The following is a 26397-nucleotide window of genomic DNA, read 5'->3' on the forward strand; positions in this document are numbered from 1 at the left end:
GCTAATCAATTACATCTGCGGAGCTTGCCTTCCATCGAGGAGGTGCGTGGAGGTGATTTACGGGGAAGGTGCGGTGCCTGCCCCGAGCAGCCTACAGACCTCCAGCTCCGCTTCCCTGGGGCTGGAGGGAGAAATATGGGACTAAACTCTTGATTGGAGCCGGGTGGTGGGAGATGGACATCTCTCCCACCAGCTACAGCACCATCAGGGTGTGGGTAGGACACGAATCCTCTTGTTGGGAGGGGGGTTAATGCTGAACAGGCTGGCGGCAAAAGTTTGTTTGAATGAATCCTGAGTGAAGAAAGCAAACTCATTCCCAAAATATTTGGATAAATATTCCTGTTGTCACTTGTCCCCTGGAGATTCAGCACAGCCAGGGTGGCTTCCTTCACCGGGGTGGTTTGACACCCCTGCAATAGAAATAAGTGTAAAGTATTGTGTATTCTACAGGTGTGTATTTACCTTGATATTCCTCCTTTCCTGAAGGGATGAGGGTTCCAGGCTACCCGTTGGCAGTGGGGGTTTGCTCTCCTGTCATGCAGCTGGAAATGTGGCGGTGTCAGAGTCTGGGATATTTCCAACTGGTTAGAAAAAAAGGGATTAGCAAATATCTTTGAATAACAGCAAAAATCAGGCAGAGTCCCTAATTTCTGGACGCGCACTCACCAAACTCTCCCAGAGCATCCTCGGCTGGAGCTTGAAGGTTCTTTCGGCACGCAGAGGAAGGGATGATTTTGCAATATTAGGAGCAGTGCTGGGAAAACTGAAGGGAGACGTGAAGCTACCGGCAGGTTTGAAGCAGAGTTTGATAAATATTTCTGCTGTGAAAGAGGGAAGACATGATGGGAATAGAGATGTGTCCGTGAGAAGTTAGGCAGGAGTTTAAAGGGAAGGCTGACAAGCTTGAGCGTGATGCTGCAGGGGAGAAGCTTATTTTTGAGAGAGATGGGGGGGAAAAGGATGGAAATGTGATGGAAGAGGGAAAGGGACAAACCCTGAGGTTATGAACCACGCTCGAGGGAGCAAGAAGGGGGAGGTTTGGGGACCTCCCTGAGGTTACAAACCATGCTTGAGGGAGCAAGAAGGGGGAGGTTTGGGGATCTTTGGGTGGAAAAATGTGTGGTTGGGTGCAAAAACATGTCACCTGCCCAGCCAGTCATGAAGCCATGGTCCCACGGCTCTGATCCCGGGCGGCTGCTTCCAGCTCAGCTCTGCAAGCACCGAGGACCATGATCCAGCCAGGAAAAGCCTGGGGAGTGGGGCTGGATGAAATCCATCCTCCTCACCTTCCTCCTTCCCTCTCTACCATCCCCACCTCCTACGAAGAAAGATCCCCACAACGCCATTAAAATGTCTTGTGTCGATTGGAAATTCATTGTTCGCTAAAAGCTAATCAAAGAGCGGGTAAACACAATGGCCCCCTTCTCCCCCCAGCCTGACGTTTCATTTACACAAGAGCTCAAGCCCTGGCACCGGCGCTGCCACGCAGCCGTCAAGCATTGATTGTGCTATTCAGCGGGATGGCTCAATAATTACAGCCCCGGATCTCCAAACCACACCAAAGAGCAGGCTTACCACTGCTCGCCTTTGTTACTAATTGTCCTTCAGGATACTTGAGATGAATTACAGTGGCTTACATTTTCCTGTTTTTCCTTTCTCTTGGGCTTAAAAAAAAAAAAATAAATAAATAAAAAAATAAAAAAAAGAGAGAGAAATCTTCCCACTTAGCGGAGCTGGACGGATCAGACAAGTGTAGCGTTGACTGTTGACAGCACTTCATAAGAAAACCCTCTGACTGCAAACTGTCTCATTGACATGTTCAGCTTGACACGTGGGATTGATTTTTGATTGTTTTACGAAGCTCGCTTCTGCATGTTTTCATTACCAAGGCTGGGCAGTTTTCATACTAACACTTACGAAATGTTAGAGCTATTAATATAATTTGATATCATCTATACCGCATCTAATTGTAACGAGTAATCCACCAAATGAAGCCTCTTTCACCAAAGCTCTCCAAAATGGATTGCACTTCTGATTATTCTTCCAGTTCGTTTCGTTTGGGAGCGCTTGAAACAGTAGCAAAATTGTTGTAGTTGGAGATGTTTAATCCTGCTAGTTGTCAAGACGGAATCAGGGCCGAAAGTTTTATATCGAAGAGAGGTGAATGTGATCAGAGCTGAATCCGTGCTTATTCCCAGGGACTTCATTGGGAACTGGATCAGCTCCCACAGAACCAGTGCCAGGCTGCAGTAGATTCCCCACACTCGTGGGCCATTTGGATGGATGCTTATCCTTCATTTGTTAAATCTTCTGCCCCCAACCATCCCTGCCATCACCCCCATGATCCCATGCCCAGCCTCCAGGCTCTGACCCACCCTCTCCCTTGTTCTTTCCCATCTTTCTCCAAGGATCCTGCTCATCATAAGCCTCCCCGATCCTCCAGAAACCCCCGAGAGGAGGTGTGCTGGAGCTTGCTCTTCCCTGTGGAATCATCCTGCTCCCGTTGACCCCAGGGAGAGTTTTTGCCCAGCAATGGTCTGGAGCTGATCCAGACTGCCCCAGAAATTTAGGAGGAACTTTCCTTCCTTCTGAGACAGGTTGAAGACATGGGTTATGGTTGAGTAATGAGACTGCAGAGGGGGGCTCGCCCGTATAGAGAATAAGCTCCTTCTGCTGCTCCTGTTGAGAAGATATCCCTTGGAAAAAATACTGCTTGCACTGCCTTTGCCTTTTTTGAAATGCAGTACATAAAGAGGAGGAATGAAACCATCTTAGCTGAATTTTAGAAGATGGAGTCCCACAGTCCATATGTGAAATTGCAACTGGTTTTGCTCCCGCGCTCGCTGTGTTTGCAGCCAGTGGGATCACCCAACAGGAGCTGAGAGCCTCACAGTGACCAGGTGGCCTGGATTTCACAAGATTGTCCTTTTTTTTTTGTCTCCAGTCACAGGAGAAAAAAAAAAAAATCATTTCCCATCACTATTCCCCCCATTTTTCCCCCAGTAAATTAAAATGTAATATTCCTTGGTGCCACACATCATTTTTCTGAGCCCGAGCTACGATTACCCCAGTTTCCATCAGCTGGGCAGGGGCTGGGAATTTCCACTCGTGAACAAATGCCCTTCTTGCTTTGCTTTTTATAAAAAAGCGTGGCCCTAAATAGTGTGTAAGCGCTCTCCTGCGACTGTGCGCTCTCCTCATAACCCTTCCACTCCAGCAAAGTGATTGTCTGAACTGAAATCGCTTCACTGAGATGATTAAATTAGTTCCTACATGCCAGAGATGTACAGAGGTCTTGACATTTATATTTGGGTACTAGAGTCTGACATTCAAATGCGTTCGTGTTTGAAAACAGCGTAATTTAAAAAGTAGCATAAAATCCATTAATATAATAGGGAGAGAGGGCGATGCTTTAATTTGTTTGGGGCTGTGCAAAATGATCATTTCCCGGGGCTGCGGCGAGGGCAGCCCTGCGCTGCCTGGGCTGTGTGAGACGTGCTCTTCCCAGCATCTCCCAGTTTCACCAGCTCCCGTCTGCTGGGGTGAAAAATTAAACTCACGGAAGCTGGGAGAAAAATCAACCTTGGGCTGCAAAGGGCTGAGATGCTTCTAATCGCAGTAGCTTTATTTTGATGTGATATAATGCACTCTTTCCTTCCTGCGGCTGGGCTGTCAGACCAACTAAGCACACGGGTTAAAGCTCCAAAAAACGGGCAAAATAAACAATTAATGACGTTCTCGGGGATCCCAGCGAGTGAAAAGCCACACCACCTATGCAGGCAGCTTATCACAAATTCACCCAGCACCCCGACAAAGAGAATCTGACCCCACACTAAATTGTGTCGTACGTGATGAGGATGCTGTAGGCTGGTGGTTGCCATTATTTAAAAACCAAAATTCTATGGTTTTTTAAATTATTTTTGCCCCAATGATACACTTCTTTAATATGTATATTAAAGTCCTCTTTGTGAATCCAAATCCCATTGTTTTATCACGGCTTGGATACCCCAGCAGACACTCTCTTTCGCCTGGAAATAGGATTTTTGACTTTAACTCAGAGCAGCATTGCTACTTTTCGATGTTATTTTGAATGAGTGAATGCAAATCACATTATTCAATTTGCAGAAGCTGTTTCATTCATGATGTGACATTAGCATCTGGTACCTAAAGGAAACGTTCTTCACCAACTGAAATAAAAAAAAAATTAAAAAAAAAAGGCTGATAAATTCCTGAGAACAAATTCCCCACAACGCCTACGGCGCAGCAGCCCAGGAGTTTCTTTCTTTTGCATCAAACCAGAACTCTGCTGGGATATTGATGTTTTTCCCAGGATGTCCCTCTAATGTGGGGGGAAAAAAGAACTGTAAAGATCTAGTCTGAAGCCCATGAGCCTGCACGGCCCAGTGGAAGGGAAGAAGGAGCCTGTGACAAACGTGAGTGCCCACATTTTGCTGGTGTGTGCCTGCACATATTTATTATTCTCATCTGCAATATTGATGACCGAGGATCGATCTCACTGCACATGCGTCCTCCTCCTCCTCCTCCTCCTCCTCCTCCCCGCATCCCTTCCCCTTGACTTGCGCAGCTGAAAAACGCTTGGGTTTTTTGTTTTGGTTTGTTTTGTTTTGGGCTGATAAATTCCTGAGAACAAATTCCCCACGACGCCTACAGCGCAGCAGCCCAGGAGTTTCTTTCTTTTGCATCAAACCAGAACTCTGCTGGGATATTGATGTTTTTCCCAGGATGTCCCTCTAATGTGGGGGGAAAAAAGAACTGTAAAGATCTAGTCTGAAGCCCATGAGCCTGCACGGCCCAGTGGAAGGGAAGAAGGAGCCTGTGACAAACGTGAGTGCCCACATTTTGCTGGTGTGTGCCTGCACATATTTATTATTCTCATCTGCAATATTGATGACCGAGGATCGATCTCACTGCACATGCGTCCTCCTCCTCCTCCTCCTCCTCCTCCTCCCCGCATCCCTTCCCCTTGACTTGCGCAGCTGAAAAACGCTTGGGTTTTTTGTTTTGGTTTGTTTTGTTTTGTTTGTTGTTGTTGTTGCTGTTTGGGTTTTGAGCAGCGAGCAAAATGCCCTGATGTTAATGCCGCATCATTTTCCCAGGTGGGGAAAAAAAATTAAAAAAAAAAAAATAAAAACAGAAAGAAAATAAACAAATCAAACCAGCAGACAGAGGAATCAGGGCAGGCCACTGCAGTCTATAGCAAACGGGGCTGGGAGATGGTGTTTCGGCTGTTGGGAGCGGGTCGGTGGAGGGGAATAGATTGTGAGTGCTAAATATGAGGATTTTATTATGCAGGGGAGCCCTCATTTTAAAGGGGTGGGATAAAACCGCATTCGGGATCAAAATCAGTCTTCAAAATAGTGAAAATTCCTCACATGGCTAGGACGACTGGTATCTCTTTTTTTTGGAAAAGCAACTCTTAATTAATTGGGAAAAAATTGGCACAAGAATAAGTGAGAATATACGTATGTATACGTGGGTGTGTGTACATACACATAATACACTTATTTATTATGCACATGCTGGAGTGTGTGTGTGTATGATAAGAATAACGAGCTATAACAAAAATGAGGGGACAATTATTCTGATCTTTTGTAACCCATCTCGGCTGCGTAAATTATCATTTTGAGCAGTCTGAAACAGAAAACTAAGCATAATAGACTATAGGGAGGCATATTTAAAAAATAAATTAAGGAATAAAATGCATAGAGACAGAATGCCATGTTTTGTTATGTCACTCCCTGCCTGCCTTTCTTCAGGAGAGAGATTTCAAATTAAATTCAAAGACTGTACTTTTAAATAAACAATGAAAATTGAAAATAGGCTTCCTTGTTAAAATATATATATATTTCTTCTCTTTTTTTTTTTAAGTAATGCAGTACTGTGTCAGTAAAAAAAAAAAGAAAAAAAAAAGAGGAGGGCATTAGGTATTAGGATTCCGAACGGGATAGTACATCTTTAATGATACATATGATAATTAAAGAATACAATAAACACAATTAGCATATGTTTTAAACAGTTTATTAGTGAAGCTTACCATAAAATCAGAATATATAGAGCTCCAGGGTTTGTTGGGATAACAGCTTCTAATCCTTAGAGTCATAAAATCCCTGGCTTGGAAGAAATGGGCATCTTTAAAATGATTGAATCAGCAGGCCTCGAGTGAAAACACACAAATTAGCAAACTCCAGCAGTTGGGCACTGCGCGATGCTGCAATGCACGGAGGTGAAGTCATCGCTGACACTGCCCCAGCAGCTCTGATAGAGCACAGCAGGGATGTGGTGCTGCTGTGGACATCCGAGGAGATAATTACTTTAACTCCTTCCAGACCAGGGATACCCAAAAAATAACATCATCATAATTTAAAAAAAAAAAAAAAAAAAAAAAAAGAGAGAAAAAAAAAAAGTCACCTTTATTTTGCAAATAGTCACCATGGGGAGGAACGAATGTCTGAATTAGTGATGGGTATAAAGGAAAAGGGACTTCAAAAAAGAAGGGGGGTTTGGTCTGTCCATCCTCCCTCCCTCCCAGCCCTCCGGCCACGGCCCCGCAGTGTGACCTGGGGGACCCAGAGGTGGGTGGCCCCCACCCAGGGCAGCACTGAAACCCAAAGGACTCCCCACGGGCATTACTGGGAGTTTGGAAGTTGAATAATGGAGTTAACCAGTCTGGACAGGGCTCTGACAGCGCTCTCAGGCAGCCGGCAAATAACACTCTGTTTCCTGCTCTTTCTGCTCTTCTTTTCCCCATGTCCATATTCTGCCTTTATCTCTCCATTTGTTTCCATCTAAATTCAGGGCAGCGTGAGCTGTTGGGGTGGGTTTTTTCTGCTATGATTAACAAATAAGCTCTTTACGTTCATCGCCCCACCGTAGAGATAATTTCTTCCCTCTTTTGTTATCTGTTTGTTTGTTTGGAGGGGGCGAGGGTGGGTTTATTCCTGCAGCTCAGATATTTTGGGGTTTTTAAGAGCAGCAGGGAAGGCTTCGGATGAGAGTCGGTGTGGGCTGGAAGGAACGAAGCTCTGCTGAGGTTTTTTGAAGGGAAGGGGCAAATTGTCAACTTTATAATGAATCCTCATCAGACGTGATGACTTCCCAGCTCTGCAGCAAGGGAGAAGAATAGCAGTCAAGCGATGTTTGAACACATTCTTATGGGGAAATTGGAGTGTTTGGATCCTGAAATTAGATCTGAAGACAGCCAAACATCTCCATAAAAATGGGAGCTTCACTCAAATGAAGGCATTTCGAGTTTGCTCAGCTCCCGGTCTGATCGGAACAAATTCAATCACAGCTCAGCACAGAGCGAGCGGTTTGCGGTCCCTGCTGCCTGGCAGAACGGGTGGGCATGAGAGAGGCTGCCTGCTAATTTGGGTGGTCGGGAACATAGTCTTCTGAGTCATCTTAAACATGCAAGGAATACTGAAAACACCCGGCGTGCGTGGAGACACTGCCTCGCTTTACATTTCTCCCATGGCTTGGGATTTGGGCCGATATTATTTTCCTTAAGGTCTCCCTGAGACTCCCAGTCCAGGAGATGGATGCACTGTGTAGTAGCAACGCAAATGCACGGCGTACACCACGCTTTGCCCCATAGATATTAGTCTCTTTTTGCATAGCCACTCTTTGCCCCATAGATATTAGTCTCTTTTTGCCCCACAGTAGCCTAAATACAAAAGGAACGAGCTGGAGGAGAAATGAAGGTCCAAAAAAAAAGATGAAGTGACTTCCCCAAGGTCAAACAGCAGGACGGTGGCAAAGGCAGGAATATAAACATGAATTATATTGTCACGCTGCTAGGGGAAAAGGTTGAAATGCAGCTCATTTTTTTTTTTTTTTTCCTGTAGTTTAGACCCAGCTTGACGTATTTGACCTCCATTCAGCTGGCCAAGGTCTGGGGAAAGAAATACAAAAAATAGGATTCTCTGGCTACTCTGGGGAAAGACAGGGAGGTAAACTGAGGTGTGTCGTGGGTTCACTCCGCAGCTTCCCCTGGTTGGAGCGAGCCAAGGGGTGAGGCAGGGTCTGGTTGAGTTGTTTTTCTGTCAACTTCATTGGTTTTGAGTTTGTGTTTGAAGGGACAAAGAAATTTGGCCCCGCAGCCTGGGAGGAAGGGAGGGGATGGAACTGCACCCATTTTTTCCTGCTGTGTTTCCCTGTGGACATTCCCACTCTCGCTCGCCAAGCACCGGAGTCAGCACAGGACGAGGAGCTTTGGTCACAAGACCTGAATTTTAGCTCCATCTCTATTTTTTAGCAGAGGAACTGGGCAGAGCATTCCCAGCCCATCCCCAGGGAAGGGCAGAGGAGCAGCAGCTTGGCATTCTGCTCCGGGGGGGGGGGATTTCAGCCTGGAAAAATCCTCACCCAGGGCTTGTCCTTACCTGGAAGAAGGTTCTGTTGACCCACATCCCCACCTGGGCTCTACACGCTCCTGCTGGGGAAGAATTTATTGTCTGGGAGGTGTAATGGCACAAGCAGCCATCTGATTATGGCACGTAAAGCCTGCTGGCACCCAGGTGTTAAAGAATAATAGAGGTGCCAGCTGTAACTCACCCAGAGCCAGCGGCACAGGAGGGCACCCATCCCTGTTCCCTCGTCCCAGTTGCCCCCCCTGTCCCCTGCCAGGGCTCAAGGGGCACTGGGGTGAAATTGCAACACTCAGGAGAATAATATCCCCCAGAAAAGAGCAGTTGTCTCAGTAAGAACGAATCCGGATCAAAATTGGAGACAAAATTTAGTGTCGCCTTCCCCTCCCTCCTCCTGCCATTGTAGAGAGTTCCACGGCATTTCCTAAACCTGAGATTTTAAAGAAAATGTTTTAAATAACAATGTGTGCACTGGTCTCTTTTTCACCCAGGTATAAGCACTAACACACTTTATTTTTTTTAACCACCCAAGCACGTGGCACAAGCTTTTTTTGCATTTTGAATATGAGGTCAATTTAGCATCTGCAGAATATTTTCCTGTTCACTTTCCATTAGCATTTTACATTTATTAGTGAGAAACTCAGCAATGGCGGGTACCTAATTCAGCTAAAAACTAATTCCACACTGAATATTTGACTAAGAGGTTGACTTTAAACTGTGTTAGTTATTTTTATAGATATTCTAAAAATAATACCATAGGGTTTATTACCTAACCCGTATCACACATAATTTGACATTTGAATGTTGAGGGTGCGTACATGTGTTAAAACAGTGAGAAAATATGCACAGAAATTTTTCAAGACTTCTTTAAAATAAAAATAAAAATAAAAAAAAAACCCAGAAATGTATTATGTGCCCCAACTGCACTGCAAATTGAAAAATTGAGAGTGGTGGGTCGCCTGTACACAGACATTTATTAGCTGGGTTCCTCTGCGCAGACTTTTTAGGATGCTCTATCACGGATTAATGTCTCTCAGCAAAGAACGTGCTATAAAAAAAATAAGGAAGGCAACTGATAAAATTAATGAAACAAATCATTGTTGAAAAGCATTTGGTGAGGTGTGAATTTTGAAAGCTAGTTTCCTAATACAATATTTGTAAAATAAACAGAAATTAATACCCATTAATATTAACATAATTATCTTAACTGAGAATGTTGAACTGTTGCCTGTTTTGTTCTTTTCAACTGCAGCGTCTCACTACAACTGTTTTTGTAGCTGGGGAATAATCTGCTTGTGTACGCTGTAATGACACAAGAAATAAAACGTAATAAAAGGAATAAAATCTGAATTCCCATCTCAGCAAAGAGTAATTCCACAATCCATATTATTTTTTTTTTTTGGTGGCTTTCCTATAAGGTGAATAGTTCTGCATGGCTTTATTTCCTAGACCCATTTTCACTGCCACCTTGGGTTGGGCTCAAGTGAGAAAGTGATTCTATATTATTTTTTTTTTTTGGTGGCTTTCCTATAAGGTGAATAGTTCTGCATGGCTTTATTTCCTAGACCCATTTTCACTGCCACCTTGGGTTGGGCTCAAGTGAGAAAGTGATTCTGCTTAACACAAAAACCTTTTCCTACAGCTTAAAATTACCTTGAGTGATCCTAAATTTCCTAAATCCTGGGAAGGTGATGGGAGCGGGTGAAGCACACGCCATTCCTGCTGTCCCCCTTCCACCACTCCCCATGGGACAGCCCCTTCTCTCCACCTTTCCCACCAGGGAGGATGGCTTCCCAGGTGGGTATCCCAAATTTTGCGTGCACATCAGAAGCAAACTTCAGATCTTCCCAGCTCCGTGCAGATCTGCCTTTCGGATCCGCCAAAATGTGAAAAAAATGCGACATTTTCCATGAGAAATGGCTTATTTTTAGTTCTGCAGATACCGCAGTAGCTCGCGAAGGAAACCAGCCACTATGTGGACTGAAGTAAAAATACTGACACCTCACAAAGTTAAACCACGGACAGGAAAAAAAGGGAATTTCTTCTTTTAATGACCAAAGCAACATGACACACCTTTGCATCCTGGTGGTTTATTAGGCTGTAATCCACAGAATTCGAAGGTCCTGGTGCTGGGTGGTGCCCATGGGTGAAGGGATGGGGCAGGACAAGCCCGATCCATCCCTTGGGGTTTCAGACCCCTCGGTGGTAAAATGAGGGAGCAGCTTTATGGTGAGGAGGCCTCCACTTTCAGGATGGGGCAGCTTTAGCTTTGGCTTCAAGAAGACTCCAGCTCTAATTTAGGTCCCATGTTAGTGCCTCCACGCCTGCCCACACAAAGGGGGCAACATATGGTTTACACGGGATCCTGTCTTTGAAGCGAAGTGAAACGCTGAAGATTTTCTTAGCAAATATCTCCTTTTAAAGACCTTTTCATCTCATGGAGATGTGAGTTAGTGTCTGCCCGCTGCATCGCCACTAACTGTTGTGTGCAGTGTCCATCAGGTCCGATCCAGAGAGGCTGGAGTTACTGGAAAAACTGATTTTTCAACTCATTGGCTCAGCAGCCTCAGTAATTTGCCCTGTATCAAAATATTTCATCCAACCTGAAAAAAAAAAAAAAAAATATGTTTTACCTAGACATCTCTTAACCACCTCTATTATTACTCTCAAGATTTTCGATGTTGTTTTGAGGGGGGAAAAAAAAAAGATCTCTGAAACATTTTGTTTTGGAAGTGTGGAAGTGAAACTTTTTTTAGTCTCTTTTCCAGCCTGCCACGTTGCCATATTTACCACGGCGCTAACAGTTGTCAGAGATTATCTGGCTGAGTCACAGCTTTTATGGGCTCGACTCCGGTACTCGAGACGCGAAGCAGCTCCTCTGCAACCCAAGGTTTATGTTGGCATAAGCGAGATCAGAATTCGCCCTTCTGTTTACCATTTAGCTGAATCACCCCATCACAGACCAACTGTCATCTGTCACTCCATACTTTTAATGGTACATTGCACTGATGTTGTCTATTTTTTCCCCTTCCTAGCAGCCCTGTCACTCTGGTGTGTGCTAATCTCTTCTTCCAGGCTTCTGTTGGATCTCTTAATGATGCCGCCGCTGCAATTTAGGGGGGTTTTATACCAAAAAAAGGCAAGAGAGACTTTGGGGAGCTGGAGGCAGAATGAGCTTTGCCCTGTAGCTCAGGCTGTGGACCAAATGGACCTCAGCCTTTGGGAAAGTGCCTTCAAGCTGTGTTTTACCCACACAGTCCTAGGCATTGCTGTGGCTGGGGAGCAGAGGAGGGACCCCTCCCCACTGCCAGAACCCGCCTGCATCTCTGCCACTAAGTGTGTCACGGAGAATTAATTAATTTTAAAATTATATTCTGTTTTCTGATGCTCAGGACTCACCGCAACTCTGTGTTCCTCTGGCCAGGGGACAGAAATCTCTACCCAGCACTGGGCTTCCTTGGGGCCCCGGCGGTGACAGCGTTTCCATGTTTATTAACCCTTGGGGTGACAAAGGACACGCGTGGCCCTGGCATGGCCCCCATGTCACAGTGTCTGGCACCTGGTCCGCAGCTCCGGGTGGGAAGGTGCTTTTCTAACATCCGCAAAATCGCTTTTTCTTCTCCTACTGCAGCAAACAAACTGAGAGAGCAGCGCCCTGCAAAGGGCAGTTCAATCCGGGGAGGAACTGCCCACCCAGGGAAATATAAAATATTGCAATTATTGAGACTTATTTCCTGCCCTCACAAGGGTGTGGGGGTAGGGGGAAAATTTAAGCTACAACAGCCTTCAATGAGTTTTTCTACCCATTTTCCGTCTGTATATTTAGATTGTTCATTTTAGAATTTTAGCCCCTTTTTTTTTTTTGCCTTTTTGCAAACCTCTACAAAAGATCCTGAAGTTTGTTCGTGGCCTTTCCAAAATTACCCATATGTATGTGAAACAAGCTTTAACACCGTGCAGTGAATTTAGTGTGAACTATCACTGAGCTCCAGCCTGTGATATTACCCCCTTTAGGGGGGGCGTGGGGAGCACATGTTTTTGTGTTAGCACAGGTTTTTTGTCCCTGCAAAAGACAAGTTAACGTATGCACCGTTTCGATTAGTCCAAGTTCAGGATAAAAATGGTTTTACTGGTTCATTTGCTATATGTTTGCGATATACACATAACTTGTCGAGGTCCATCTGGTAAGAGAAATAATCCTGTGTCATTGCATAATATGTGTCTGGGCGTGCATGTATTTCTCCGTGCTCCTTCTTTGTCATGATTCCAGGGTTTAATTTAAATATGTGTTTCTCTTCTCTCCATATTTCAGGTTTATTACGGAGTATGAAAATCAGGAAGCTTTTTGTTCACTTCATACATCTCCTCCAACAAAGCCAGGCATCAGCACCCCGGCACAGACTCCGGAGTGATTATTGTTACACATGATCTATGGAGCAGATAAATTACAGCTTGATTTTTATAAGGTACGTTGAGCCTGCAGGCTTCAGCAGAAACAAAAACAAAACACAACACAAAACCTTGGTTTAACTAGTAATTTGAGGAAATATGACAAACCTGACATGGAAGTCACAGAGCAAATAAATATGCACATCCATCATTTTGTAAAATAATGCCTTTGCTAGAGAGACCTCTGCTTGCTGCAGTCTGCAGCGTAACGGCTCTTTGTGGTTTACGGGTCTCAGATCCTGCTGCAGGAGGAATCAAGTTAGTTATAGTTGAAAGGAACAATTGGATGCCTAAGAAAACCATTGCCAAACAGTGAAATAGTGCAAATATCAATCCGCGCGAATCAAAACTAAGTTGATTTTAGGACAGATTATAATATTCCCGGAATGTTTAGATGTGGGTTTTCTTCATGATATGATTGCTAAAATACCGATCGGAGAGTCTTTTCTTTTATTGTAAAATAATCTAGTTCCTGGAAATAAAATCACCTGGTGGTTATTGCAGATACAAAATCCTGCTTCACACAAAATACAACAAAAGGCAGTTTCAGAGTCATCTTCTGAGCACAATAGTTTTGCTGGTGCACTGCAAAGAAATTATGTATGAAATTCTCACTTCAGGAACCAGCTTTTGGTACCTACTATTTTTCATTATTTTTTTCAGTTTGCCAATATTGGGAAGGTTTCACGTGATGCTGAGGAACACGGTCAGTGCCCTTTGTGTGAGATCTGCCTCTCGAGCAGCCCCGTCCCTGCGGGGTCAGGGAGCTGCAGATATCACCACGTTGGTCTCCACAACCCAGCAAAGCTCAGAGGGGAGGCTGCAGAAAGGGCACCGATGGGGATGTCAGTTTTGACACTGGGAGGAGGGTTTTACTCAGATTTTAAGGCTCAAATCTAACAATTTATGTCCAACTGCCTCTGGATAAAGCACAAAACAGAACCAAATGCTCCACTCCCAAAGAAGTGTCTTCATCAAAGCCACAACCCCTTCTGTGTTCCACTCCTGATCCAATGAGTCCTTGGGGTTTTCTCCATTTCCAAGGGTGCATCTTGAACGGGCAGGATGGAGGAGCCATATCACCACCACACATGCACATGTCCAAAATATCTGCCAGCCTGGAGAAGGAGACACTGTGACATGCAGGAAGGTGGGTCTGGGTCCTCCCAGACAGTGTCAGGGCCTGGACCTCCACTGCCCTGTGCCTGTTCTCCACTGCATTCAGTGAAATCCCAGAGGATGGTGGCTGGACCTTCACTGCCCTGTGCCTGTTCTCCACCACATTCAGTGAAATCCCAGAGGATGGTGGCTGGGAGAGAGTGGAAGAACCTCCGAGTGCAAGTTCCCAACAGGGCAGAAGTACAAACCACAGAGTGGCTCAGCCAGGTCAAAACTGCCGTAACTCTGAGGATACACGGAGTTGTTGCTGTAGGTATCAGAGAGCTCTAACATCCAAAGTCAGAGTGCCAAAAAGTAAAGAACTTCAGGTTTATAGGTTGGGAAGTAGGGCTTAAGTCCCTTTTGAGGTGTTTGCCTCCTTTATTAGATATGATCCACAGAGCCTGGCTGGGACGTCTGCAGGAAACTGTCTAAATTGGCTACGAGCCTCGGATCTTCCACTCTTAACCACAAAACCATCCTCCATATACAGCAAGGTGGTGGTCAGAAATATAAGTCTAATTTTGACCTCCACAGCAGCTGTGTTGGTCTGATCTTTTAGGTTTTGGTCCATATGTAAATTCCGATGTTTTGGCTTCATCCTGCAGTTCTGGGTCAGGCAAACCCCACTTGAGTCTCTTGGAGCATAGCCTTCGTGAAGAGTCCATCATCTATTCCACTGCCTCTTCCAAGTCACATCTTGCAATTTCGAAGCAAAATGCACGCTCACCACTCTCAGCATTTCAAAGCCAAAATAACTGTTTTGTGCTTCATCCATAAAATTGCCAGCTAAATTTTCATTCTGGAATCATTACTCCAGGTGTTTGTCAAGGAAGATGTACAAAGCAGACGGAACATGTTTAGCATTTCATATACGAGGTTGAGCTGCGGGAGTGACAGGTTGAAAAATCTTGTTTGGACTCATACACTGAAACCGTTTAATATAGAAGTCACTGGTGGACTATAAATATGGAAAATCAATGTGCCATATTTTTATAGAATACCCATTCTGCATGTCTTTTAAACACATTAGTACTTCCGAGAAGCTGTAGGATCTAAACTCGCCAATTTTTGCCTTGAACCTCTACAGCTCTTCAATGGGTGAACCTTCAGAAGCCCAAACGTCTGCACAATGTGCAGTTCATTTGAATGTGCACTTATATTAACTGACCCCACAAAAGCCAACTGTGTTCATTTAGGCTAGGAATTACCCAATTTGCTCACATAATCTCAGCAATTACATGTTCATCTTGTTTAAATATCAGACCTATGGTGTCATTTACGTAGTATCTGATCTTTCTACTTAACCTCAAAGATATTAATCTTTATTAAAGGGGGCGAGAGGCAAAGAAGGGGAAGAGATGCTGGTGACAGATATTCTGACAGCTAGGAAAAGTCATTTATAAAGTGAACATCAGTAAACATTAGGGGTGACATATTGATATCAGCAGCAAGAAAACGGACGGCCAAGCCAGGATGAGGTATTACACCTTAAATTGTGGCGACCATTTTTTTTCCCCAAGGTTGAGCTTTTATATTTTTTAAAGAGGAATTTACTATTATGCCGCCTGCTTCCCCTATGGAAAAATGCCAGAAATTTGACTGAGATTTACTTAAAGTGACAGCAATGCCCCATTTTGTCCAAGAAAGATGATTACTAAATGTCACGTCCATCTCCTCTCATGTGGATCACTTATTTGACATGTTCGTGTCTAAGCTTCATACTGCTTTGCAACATGTTTTCTGTTGCTCTAAGGCAATTTGAAATCTTTGTGGTGAAAACGTGAGCTGGCCAATGGCGGTTCATTAAAACAAACAAATAATAGAGTTGGGATTTGTTCCTCTCCATCCCAAGGGTGTCAGGCCAGAATTGGGCATAAAAAGCCCTTACAAAAGCAAATCAAGAGCGTATGCTTCTGGTCAGGCTGCGAGAAGGTCGTTGCTGGTGGGATGCTCGTGCCATCTCAGCTGAAGTCAAAACACATCAAAAAGAAAACACCGGTGTTTAAACACAGAAAATGACCTCATAAATTTTTCTCTTTGTATTTTTTTTTATAAATCTGTGAAATGGTACAAAAATTGGAAATGGGGAAGAGCGTGGGTTCTCCCACTTTGCTGCAGAACCAGCTTCTTTTTTGCCCATTTTGCCTGGTTCCTGAAGGGGGAGATGTGAAACCCAGCTGGGTTCCAGTGGAGCAGTGGAGTCTGTTCACACCCCCTGCTTTGCTGAGCCTTGGAAGTGACCTAAGGAAAGTGAAATGGAAAACAAGGTAGAAGGCTTTTTGCACAAAATGGAACAGTAGTCATGAATAATGAATGGATTTCTACTTTTTTTTGCCGTTTTAGCTTGTCTTTCTTAGTGGTTATTGCCTTCCAGTCCATAAGTGTGTCTGGAGGTTGATAAACTAATTCATGCATGTTTTGGAGACCATAATGCAGCAGCCTGAAGAGTGGGGAATTACGGTGTTTGATGGAGATGTCACCTCCCACCAGACCCAGCTTTCTCAGGCGGTCCCCTCAGCATTCCCGGGCTGAGGAATGCTCTCCCCCAGAGCCAGGCTCTGGGACCCTCGTCCCAAGGCCAAGTGCTCTTTTTGCCATCCTCTTACAAAAAATTCTTTCAGTCCTGTTCAAATACAGCGGTTAAGAACAAAGGAGAGGGCTGAAGTTCTGAATGCAATGAGCTAAGTGGGAATTATACACCTTTGAGTTTGTTGTAGCAGTCAGGCAGCCCACACAGATGCCCAAATATTTATGAATTTTGAGGCAAGAACACTACAGTCACACAATATAACAAGAATATTGAGTAATGGCTTATCCTGTTGCCTGCCCTGTGCTGTCTGTGCAGTCGTACCCTCAGTCACGTTTGCATGAGCAGCCTATCCCAGACTCATGGCAGCTCTATAAAATTTTAAGTTTTCCCTTGCAGTTATTCCTACAGACGCCCAGTTGCCAGCTCACCCGTCAGAACTCACAGTTTAACTCCCAGAAAACCCCCAAGAGCAACAAAACCGGCTCTAAATGTATCCCATGTAATAAGAAAAGAGGGCTTTATTTTTTTTTTTTTTTAGGGCATGGAGGAAGATTAAAGCCATTCTAAATGAAAGTAGAGTGTGTAACTGAGTACAAGATTTCCAAATAGGTGGCACATGTCAGCAGGCATTACCACAGTGTCTTTAGGTGAGCCTTTGATATAGACTGCTGAATAGTTCAGTGAGATAGATGCGACCATGAGAGAGTTTCATAGCCTTGATTTGTTTTCCAGCTCAAATAAATCTGAATGGAATAGACTTAAATTACCTGTGATTTTTCTGTCTTTAAAAGGACACATAAAAGCTCATGCGATCACTGGGCTCCCTGGGAAAAAAAAGGGAAAGGAAGGAAAAAAAAAAAAAACCCCAACCAGGAAAACTATGAAAGATTCATTTTAATGGAATCCAGGTTTAGCTGTTTCATATTTAATAATGTTTAATATTTCATTTACTACTGGGGACTCACCTTTTTCAGAAGAATGTAAGATTCGAGGCACTATCAGGCATTAAGATTTTATGTCTGACTGTAGCAATATTGTAAGGGTTGGCATTGCGGCTGCTGGAGCCCGATGCAGAGAGCCTGGAAGCAGCAAGGTTTCCTTCTTTTTTTTCCAAAAGAGGCGCCGGAGCCCCGGAAAGCGGTGGGGTAGAGCTGTGAATCCTAGCAACAGGAGGAGAGAGAGAACTGTACGTTTCTTCACGTCCTCCAAGCGCTGGTGCCTTCTGGTACATCATTTACAGGGAGCAACAGAGACCTTGGAAAGGCCCTTCATGCCGTTACATCAAGAAAGGGACAGTTTTCCCAGCAGGGTGGGTGAATTATTACATTTTGGGGGAAAAAGCAAACAAAGCAGCACACCAGAGCTCATCCTGGTGCTGCCGTTGCGCTTTCCTTCATCATCACGCGCTGCCTATCGTTGAGGGGTTTTCTCAATTTTCTATGCTTTTAGTCTTTTTTAAGCCCTTCTCAGCGATAACGTGGGCTTCTCTTTTTGAGCAAATGCTGAAAATTTACACTCAAAAGTGCAAGTGCAGGGATCTGCAAGAGAAATCCACGATTTGGCTGTCTGCAATGAAATCATGAGCATTAAAAGGGATCACCTGCGCTTTGCAGAAAGGAAACTGAGACCCGAGAACATATTTCCTGGAAGGAGAGGCTCCTTTTAAATATGCAGCAGGTCTTGTCTTGCCAATATTAAACCACCCTCTCCTCCTGGAGAGTCTGTCAATACAGTTTGACCTCTCCCTGTGGATATTCTTCAGAGCCTGAAGCTCTCAGATGATGTAAAAGGGTCCCCTGACACCATCCGAGGAAGGTGATTTTCAGTCAATTGGCTTCTATGGAGCCTGGGATGAAAAGCAAGATGGGATCTCCAGACTCCTTGGTCCCACCAGCCCGTACCATTTCCCAGCTGATGCCAGTTTGCTAGTTTTCCACACCAGTTTTCCTACTGGGTGAAGCTTGCAGGCTCTGAGGAGTTTTGCCTGGGTACCAGCAGTGGGAAGAGGGGCATTGAGAAGAGCTGGGATGCGGGGCATTCGGTTGTGCAACAGAGAGTGCTGCTCCTGCTAAAAGATGAATTCTATAGTAAGTAGCAGTGGTGGGCTGTTGCCTTGGAGTGGACCAGCTGCTGCAAGGATGAAGCACAGACTCAGACAGAAGGTTGCAGCAGAAGAGAGAGATTTGGCTCCCAGCAAGCACCGAAGCTGAAGAAGGGTCCTATGAGACCTTCTGTCTGGGAGAGGGCATGTTCCCAATACACCCCCTTCCTGGAGCAGCCAGTTTCAGGATTTTCTAAAAAAGATTTATTGCTGGCAGAGGGCAAGCGTTTTTTTTTAATTTTTTTTTTTGCTGGCAATTTCAGTTTCAGAGCTCATCGAGGGGCTCTGGCATTTGCATACCTTCCCACGGAAACTGAATCAATGTTTGACATCATGGAACAGAATCTCAGGCGTGATTTAGCATTAGTAAGCCACTAGTCATCAGCACACTGTCATTCCCCTATAGCTGACATCTTAATATAGCCAGCCCCGTGCACACACGTGTTCAGCAGCAGTGAGTTCTTACGCTCTCACCATCGTGAGGTCTTGAACATGGGCTCACACATACAGACACATCCAAAAGACACCGGACCAATAGGGTCAGTTTTCAGTGCTCAAAAAGCATTTTCCCTTTAGGTAAGAAGGGAATTTTAAGCCCTCCTAAATAATTGAAGATACTACTGATACAATCAAAAGTCAGGCTCCCTGAGATGAAAACGTCTAGATGATGAATAAGTTAATGGAACTAAAATCCCAGTCGTAGCTGATTAGGGGACCAGGAGAGTTTATCAGAGATGGGAATGTACAAGCCCAGTCACAGCCTGACCTTGTAACGAATGAGAGCTGAAAAGCAATTAATTGAGAAATTATCAGGGAAAAGCGAAGCTGTATGGTTGGTTAGGTAAAGCAATATGTCAATGGGCCCGGGATTGATTTGGCTGGAATACCTCAAGGTCTCTGTTCTGATGATTCAGGACTTGAAGGAACTGGCCCGAGCCAAGCAATAAAAATAAAACAGGGTCAGCAGAGGGAGTCATCAGTCAGCACGGTGGATCAGGGTCCATGTATTATTTAGCTGATAGTTAAGGGAAGTTATCAAACAAGAGCAGTCTTTAAATCCAACTTTAAATGCAACTTTTTTGCCCCAAGGGAGGTGAAATGAAAGGAGAGAAAAGAAAATCCTCCGTTGTGCAAACACTCGATGTCCTGAGCTGAAGCACTGAGCCTGGAGATGGCCCCAGGAAGAAGAGCTGCCAGGAGTGCTGCTCAAGTCTTCTACTCCCTTCTACTCCACTGGTATCTACCAGCAGATACCAGTACCTCTCCCGGGCCACCAAACTAACAGTGACCACCTGCCCCTTTGTATCTTGATTATTGAAACTCATCCACACCATCAGCCCCCCACGTCCTACGCGTTGGGAAGCTATTGCTGAGACCAAGACTTCAACTCATCCACGCATCAGCCTCCCACGTCCTACACGTTGGGAAGCTATTGCTGAGACCAAGACTTTAATATGTTGGTCTGAGCTGCAAAATGTGGCTGGAGACACAGTTCCTCTCCTTCACAGAATGCTTTAGGACCTGAGTATGAAACAGCCTGAATGAGAACGTAGTATCCTGTGGCTCAGGAGAACAGCAAAGCAAAACAAATTATATATAAAGTCTTCTAGAAGGAGCAGTGGGTTGGGTGAGAATAGCTGTCTCTTTGCTGTGTCTTGTGACAATTCACTAAATAACACTAAACTATGTCTCTCTCTCTCTCTGAAGACAGGAGAAAACCCCCGCGGAACCAGCCAGCACATGTTTCGTGGCAAGATCAGGGCCTCAGACACCACAAACTCTTCCTTTTTGGGCTCAAGATCCTGAGAAGCTGCGGAAAATTTGGGCAGAAGGTTTGTTGGAAAACTACAGCTAGCTTTCCCAGCAGGACAATGTTTTACATTCTGGGGTGGCTTTTTTGGTTTGGATTTTTGGGGTTTTTTTTTGAGAAAGGCTTTCTAAATATTTCAGATTTGATACTGGGTCTTTTTGTCATTTCCTTGACAAAACCTAAACGACAGCCGCCTCTGTGGCTGAAAATAGGAACGTCGTTAACATCAGAGCTGTAGCGGGGCAAGAGAGAAAGGTTTGGCAGATAAATATGAAATGTCCAGTTATGCAGATACAGGATGGGTGCTTTAATGTCAAGGCTAAGGAGTCCTGCCTGGAGAGAGCAAAATGAAGAGAGATTATAGCAGGAAGAGAAACTCCCGTATCCCCATCACAGCAGTGATGAGTTGCACAGGGCTCTGCTCTTTCCACTGGGAGGCTGGAGGGTGGCCGAGAATCCCGTGGGTCTGGTTTGGTTGTGGGTGTCTCGTGAAGGGGGACCCTAAATGGGGAGCTGAAGGAATGAAAAGAAACTAAACTGCTGCCCGTGGGAAACCAGTTTCTTTGCTGAAACTGGGCTCTGGCTGCAGGGAATGGTCAGAGTCCAACAACACTGGAGATGGGGAGTTAAAACCCTGCTACTCAAAATCAGAACAAAGCTGTAATTTTAGCTTCTCAAACCTCAATATGTAATAAACAGAAGGAACTCCAATATTTCACTGTGAATAACCACTGCTGCTGGAAACACGGGTTTTTAGAAAGAAATTCCAGCAGCAGCTTGGAGGTGAGGGAACAGCTTTCTCCCACTGCCTGTGGAGGTATCTCCACACACGCTCCTTTCTGGGACTCACAGTTTGTCACGCTCCACGTAATGCATTTTCCATTTCTCCTGACCCGAGAGCTTTGCGTTCAAGGAGCGGATCCCCCAAGTGAATTCATCAGGAGGAATAATAACCAAGGCACCAGCCAGGAGTTGCTGGGCCAGCAGATCCATCCTGCAGTTGTCAGTGTGAGGAATTCCAGGGGAGCATAAATGCTGCCTCCCTTATTTAAGGGACCAGAAGGAAACAGCAATATCTCAATATTTTATTGAAATGAGAAAGAAAGAAAGAGTAAGCATGCAGTCTAAGCAGCAGCAAACAAGACTAACTAGTAGTGCCCAGCAAGAGGGCCAGCAAACAGAATAAAGGAAAGAGGTTTCAATGGTTTCTCTTATTCCAGCAGATCCTCTCAGCGTTGCACGGGACAGCAGACGTGACCTGCTCGGGGATGTGGAGACACCTGGCACGGGGTCCTCAGTCTGGTCGGATGGGATGGAACAGGTGACCATCATGCTCTTGTATTTTTTAACTTTGGGAAAAAAGGAAATTTTTCTTTGGGAGTTATGGGAGCTCTTGGCTGGCTGTATCAGAAAAGTTTCCTTGGATCTCTTCCACTTCATGCCAGGATATTGTTCAGTCTAATGACCAGCTTGAGAGAAATGTTTCCACTTTCTAGAGTGGAGTGATTTACTACCTTACCTCTCCCAGCATTTCCATAGAGGTGAATTCCACACATTTTTAAACCTGTAGTCAGAATTTGTGCTCCAGGATCCTTTTAAAGCCAGGCTCAGCGATACTACGTACCATTAGCAGTGGATCCCTCTGAGAAAGGAGAATGGGATTTTCCCCCACTGTGATCAGCACTGTCTTTTCTGCTTTATTTTCCTTCTGGGCTGTCCTCACCCCTTTGTTTCCTCTCTGGGATGGCATCATTCCTCCCCTCTGAGGCCGAGCTGCCGCGCAGCCTCTGTGCAGCATCTGAGAGGGTACGAGGCGGTAGTGGAAGTGCTGGAGTGTCCCGGCACTAATCACATATTATCACCTTACGATAATTATCCAAGCTGATTCTGAATGAATCCTCTTTGGAGAAGGTCCTTGGCCTGCCCTCTGCTTGGCAGAATGCCCGAGGTGCCACTGGCACGAACACATGAAGACTGGTGAAATCCAAAGTGCCGTATTACGTTGCAGGAAGCAGCCAGCCAGGTGTTACCACCAAGACATAATAAATTCCTGTTGGTACGGCAGGAATCAGGAAACATTTGTAGATACATATAAAAATTCTGTCTGAAAGAACTCGGTGATCCTCTGACATTTTCCGTGTACGCTTTGGAGCTGGTGGCATGATCTTGCTAATACGGGCTGGTGCATTTGCAAGCCGTGTAGCTGCAAGATCCCAGAGACCTATTCCTTTTTTTTAAACCAAATGTGCTGATACCTGAAGTTCTTTTGAACTCCAAGTACCACTAGAAATAAGACAACAAAGGCGAAGCAGAGGTGCCCTAGTACAAACAGAGGATTCCTGGCTTTTGAAGCATCCTGCTCCGCAGAAGCTGTGCTGGGCTGCCCTCTGATCTCACACAGCGGGGGGAAATCTGTAGATTTGGCTTCTTTATTTTCTTTATTGTTTTCTCTGACTGTCAAAGACCTTCAGTATAAAGGCTGTGAGATGAGCTAAGATGGTCGTGATGTGGAAGGGCAGGAAAGTGCCCGGTCTGAAGGTTGATGTAGTTTCCAAGATAAACTAAAAGAAGAAAGTCCATGGGACACTTGACACCAGTAGCAGACTGGTGTGTACTTGTGTATGCATGAGACCACCACGGGGAGGGAAGGATGGTCAGGTACCACTGACCCATATCTAGGACTCAAAAGGAGTGCGATGTGTTCCTCGCTCTCCCATAGATTTCTTACACAGGTTCAGACAAGCCTTTCAGCTCCTCTTTTTCCTTCAGGTCTTCAAAAATGTGAAATCATCCTATTTTCATCCCTAGCATCTGCCAAAGCCCCAATGGAGGGTGGGGTGACAATCCCAGGGACCATTGGAGATGGGATCTCTGGGACCACTGGGGTATTTGCCCCTTATATCTCCCCCCATATTTATAATAACAAATCAATTTATATTTGTGATTCTCTGAGGATAAGGAAATCATTCAAGCTCTAGGCTCTAGGTGAAAAAAGGGACCCTCATTTCAAAATATTGTATACCAGGCTGAAACAGAGCTGGTGTGAGAGAGAGGCTTAGCTAAAGCTGTAAATCTCCCATTTGGGCTTGTTGTTGTTGTTGCAAAGGGTTAACAGACACTGCAAAACATTTCTAGGATGAAGTGCTAAGATTTAGTGCACTGAATTAATTCTTAAATTAGAACAGGGGATTTGCACATGATTTCTAAGGGAAATTATCTTCTGGGTAAAATTAATACAGGAGATGTTTCAACATCTGGGATGGCATTATTATGAGCAATGATTACCCAGACATTGCCAAAAGAAAGAGATCACAGCAGACTCTTTCTTTTCCCCACCAAAATAAGCTACTCACCCCGAAGGAAGACAACTATTTGCAAAAGCGCTCGCTTATTTGGAAATGCAAGAGAAGAAGTAAATCCTATATGGAAAAAAAAAAAAAAAAGCTGCATGGTTTGCTAATGGACAGTGGGGAAACAGAACTGCAGATGGTGATGATACCTCTACATACATGGGCTCCAGGCCTTGGTTTTCCTCATCTTTGAGCTCTTCATCAAAAAAAAGGTGGTTAATGCAGTGCTACAGCTGTCCAGGTGTTTAATGTTCAGAGGTTAAAGAGGAAACGCACTGAGATGTGACCCTGAAAACCTCAAAAAGGGACGATTTCTCCGTCCACTCCCCACCCAGAGACCACAAAATTCCTCCAAATGTTCCTCCAGCCTTTAGAGGGCTGGGTTTTCCCTGCCTGAAATTTAAACAGGGCAGAGAGTAAAGCTAAAGCAAGACCTGCTGGAGTTGTTTTGTCAAAACAATCCCACACCGGGAGGAGCTTATAAATATTTATTTTGCTTCAGAGTATTTCATTTTGCCAAGAAAAGAGGGGGGCGCTTGAGTGGGAAAAAAGACCAATGGCACCCCGGCCCCTGCTGCTTTCACAGGGAAAAAACACTGATGTTTAATTTAAATGGACATAAATATAAGAGAAATGCCTCTTTACTTTCATGTTAGTAGCTGGCTATTAAATTACATCACAAGTGCTACGTGTGGGACCAGGCGAGTGCATGGTTATTTCTGTCTTCTAAACCAGAGTGCAAGTCTCAAGGTAATTACTTCGGATCCAAGTGTAATTACCAACTGATCTGCAGGAACATACACAGTGGTGACATCCATTCCAGGCAGCATTAGAGCCCGATGATAACACAGCATCATTAACACTGCTTAGCACTTCCACACGTGGCTCCAGGCCACCGTTCTCCTCGGGAAAGGGCTCGCGGTTGGGTGACCCGCTCTGGAGATCTCCTCAGAAGCCACCTGAGATCCTGCCCGCGGCCCTGGCGTCTCCATGGGTGGGAATGTGTGAACAAATCAGTGCAGACAATAGCAAACATGATATTCTAATGGTGTGAAAATGAAGCTGGAACAGACTTTTTTCCAAGATGTACCTCCTTCTTTTGGCATTTCTGCAGCCCGCCTCCCTTTTTTGTGCCCAAAGCATGGACTCCCTGAGAGGAAGGAAGGTCCCGAGTCCTGCTGCCACCCCTGGGGTCCCTACCTTTTTGTTTAGCTTTTCTCTGTTTTACTCTGCTCTACTACGACAGCTTCATACTCAGATTTTGGAATATTTTCTCCCGAGCTCACACCTCATCTGTCTCCTTTTGGAAGACAGCGGAAATAGGGATTTTCTTTTCTTTATTCTTTTATCTTTTTTTTTTTTTTTCCAAGGCTGCAAGCATCACAGTAAACAACCCATTTATTCTGATGGTCTTGAAAGCTCTCTCTGCACCTCCAAGAAGGTCAGAGGAAAGCTTCAGAAGGAGAAAAGGAGAAAAAAAATCCTCCTTTCTTTAGAAAATTGCCTGGTTTGTTACCACACCTTCCTCGCGATCCAGTGCTCCAAAGACAATGCAATCAACCCATGTTAGAAACTAAGATGTATTAAAGAAAAACAATTTTTTTTTTTAAAGTTAGTGTTTTCAAGTACCTTTCATTGGCGTCAGTTCTAGCTCATAAATACAAACAAATGAAAAGATGACAAAACACAGCTTGACATAATTTCCCAGCAGAAGTGTGGGACATAAGATTATACCAATAAGCAAGAAAATCTCTCCCAGCTCCTGTGGGTGAGGATATATTGGCACACAGCTCAGGTTCAGCACTGGGAAAGTGAGATTGACAGGGTAAGTAACCCCTGAAGGAGGTTTTCCATTTGGGGCAGTCCTGCTAAACCAGGCTTGATGCTCCGAACGAGCTCAGTTGCACAGAGATTTCTCTTTTTTTTTTTTCTTTTTCTCCCCTAGTTTTGCTTATATGCCGAGTTTATCAGAGCAGCCCCGCGGATGTCAGTGAGACACATTTTGTTTTCGGTTACATCAGTGTAAATCACAACTGATCCAGTGAACTCCGAGATACCCGCTTTACAGTGATATCTGTGACATTAAGAGTTTGGTGCCGTGGTATTATGACAGCTTAAAGCCCCTCCATGAAGAAACAAAGTCAGGCTCGGCACTGTCCTGGAAGGCATTACAAAGCATGTTTGTTATTGCGAAGGAGACAGCGTTCGCCTTGGCTGTGAAAAAGAAAAGCAGATCTGTAACAGCTAAGATTTCATCTCTCCCATTTATCCAATGAGATTTCCAATCCTTGTGCGCAGATACCCTGCTGCTAACATAGCAGTCAAGATCAGAGCACTTAATCAATCATTCGCTGAGGACAAATATGCGTTATCTAAATTAGAACAAACCCCGGCATATTTTATATGACAGCCGTACAGATTTTTTAAGAAAAAGCATTGGCAAGAAAATTGCATGAAAACAAAATCGTCTTGTGTTTATGCTTAAAGTGGTAGCTTTCCTAAAAGCTTCAGCAGAACTGGGTAGCCTTGAATATACGGGGGGGCAAATTCTGCTCTGGCTGCTTTCGCTTCCACATTTTCATTAATAAACTAGAGCTGCGTTTGGCCCC

At 44.7% G+C, this 26397-nt stretch overlaps 1 long non-coding RNA gene across 3 annotated transcripts in view; it reads left to right on the forward strand.

The window, feature by feature from the left end:
• The window catches only part of LOC106895253, a 51088-nt gene extending 29254 nt beyond the window's left edge, over window positions 1-21834 (forward strand). The window contains exons 1-4 of one of the 3 annotated variants that reach the window (XR_001413398.1): window positions 4714-4845; window positions 12700-12853; window positions 20336-20460; window positions 21662-21834. This is a non-coding gene — a long non-coding RNA (uncharacterized LOC106895253). Of the gene's footprint in view, window positions 1-4713; window positions 4846-12699; window positions 12854-20335; window positions 20461-21658 lie in introns of those variants that run through there. The other 2 variants (XR_001413399.1, XR_001413397.1) reach the window with 2 other exon arrangements.
• The last annotated feature ends 4563 nt before the right edge of the window (window positions 21835-26397 follow it).

The sequence above is a fragment of the Calidris pugnax genome, unplaced genomic scaffold (genome assembly GCF_001431845.1).
Source record: "Calidris pugnax isolate Ruff unplaced genomic scaffold, ASM143184v1 scaffold50, whole genome shotgun sequence".
Taxonomy (NCBI): domain Eukaryota; kingdom Metazoa; phylum Chordata; class Aves; order Charadriiformes; family Scolopacidae; genus Calidris; species Calidris pugnax.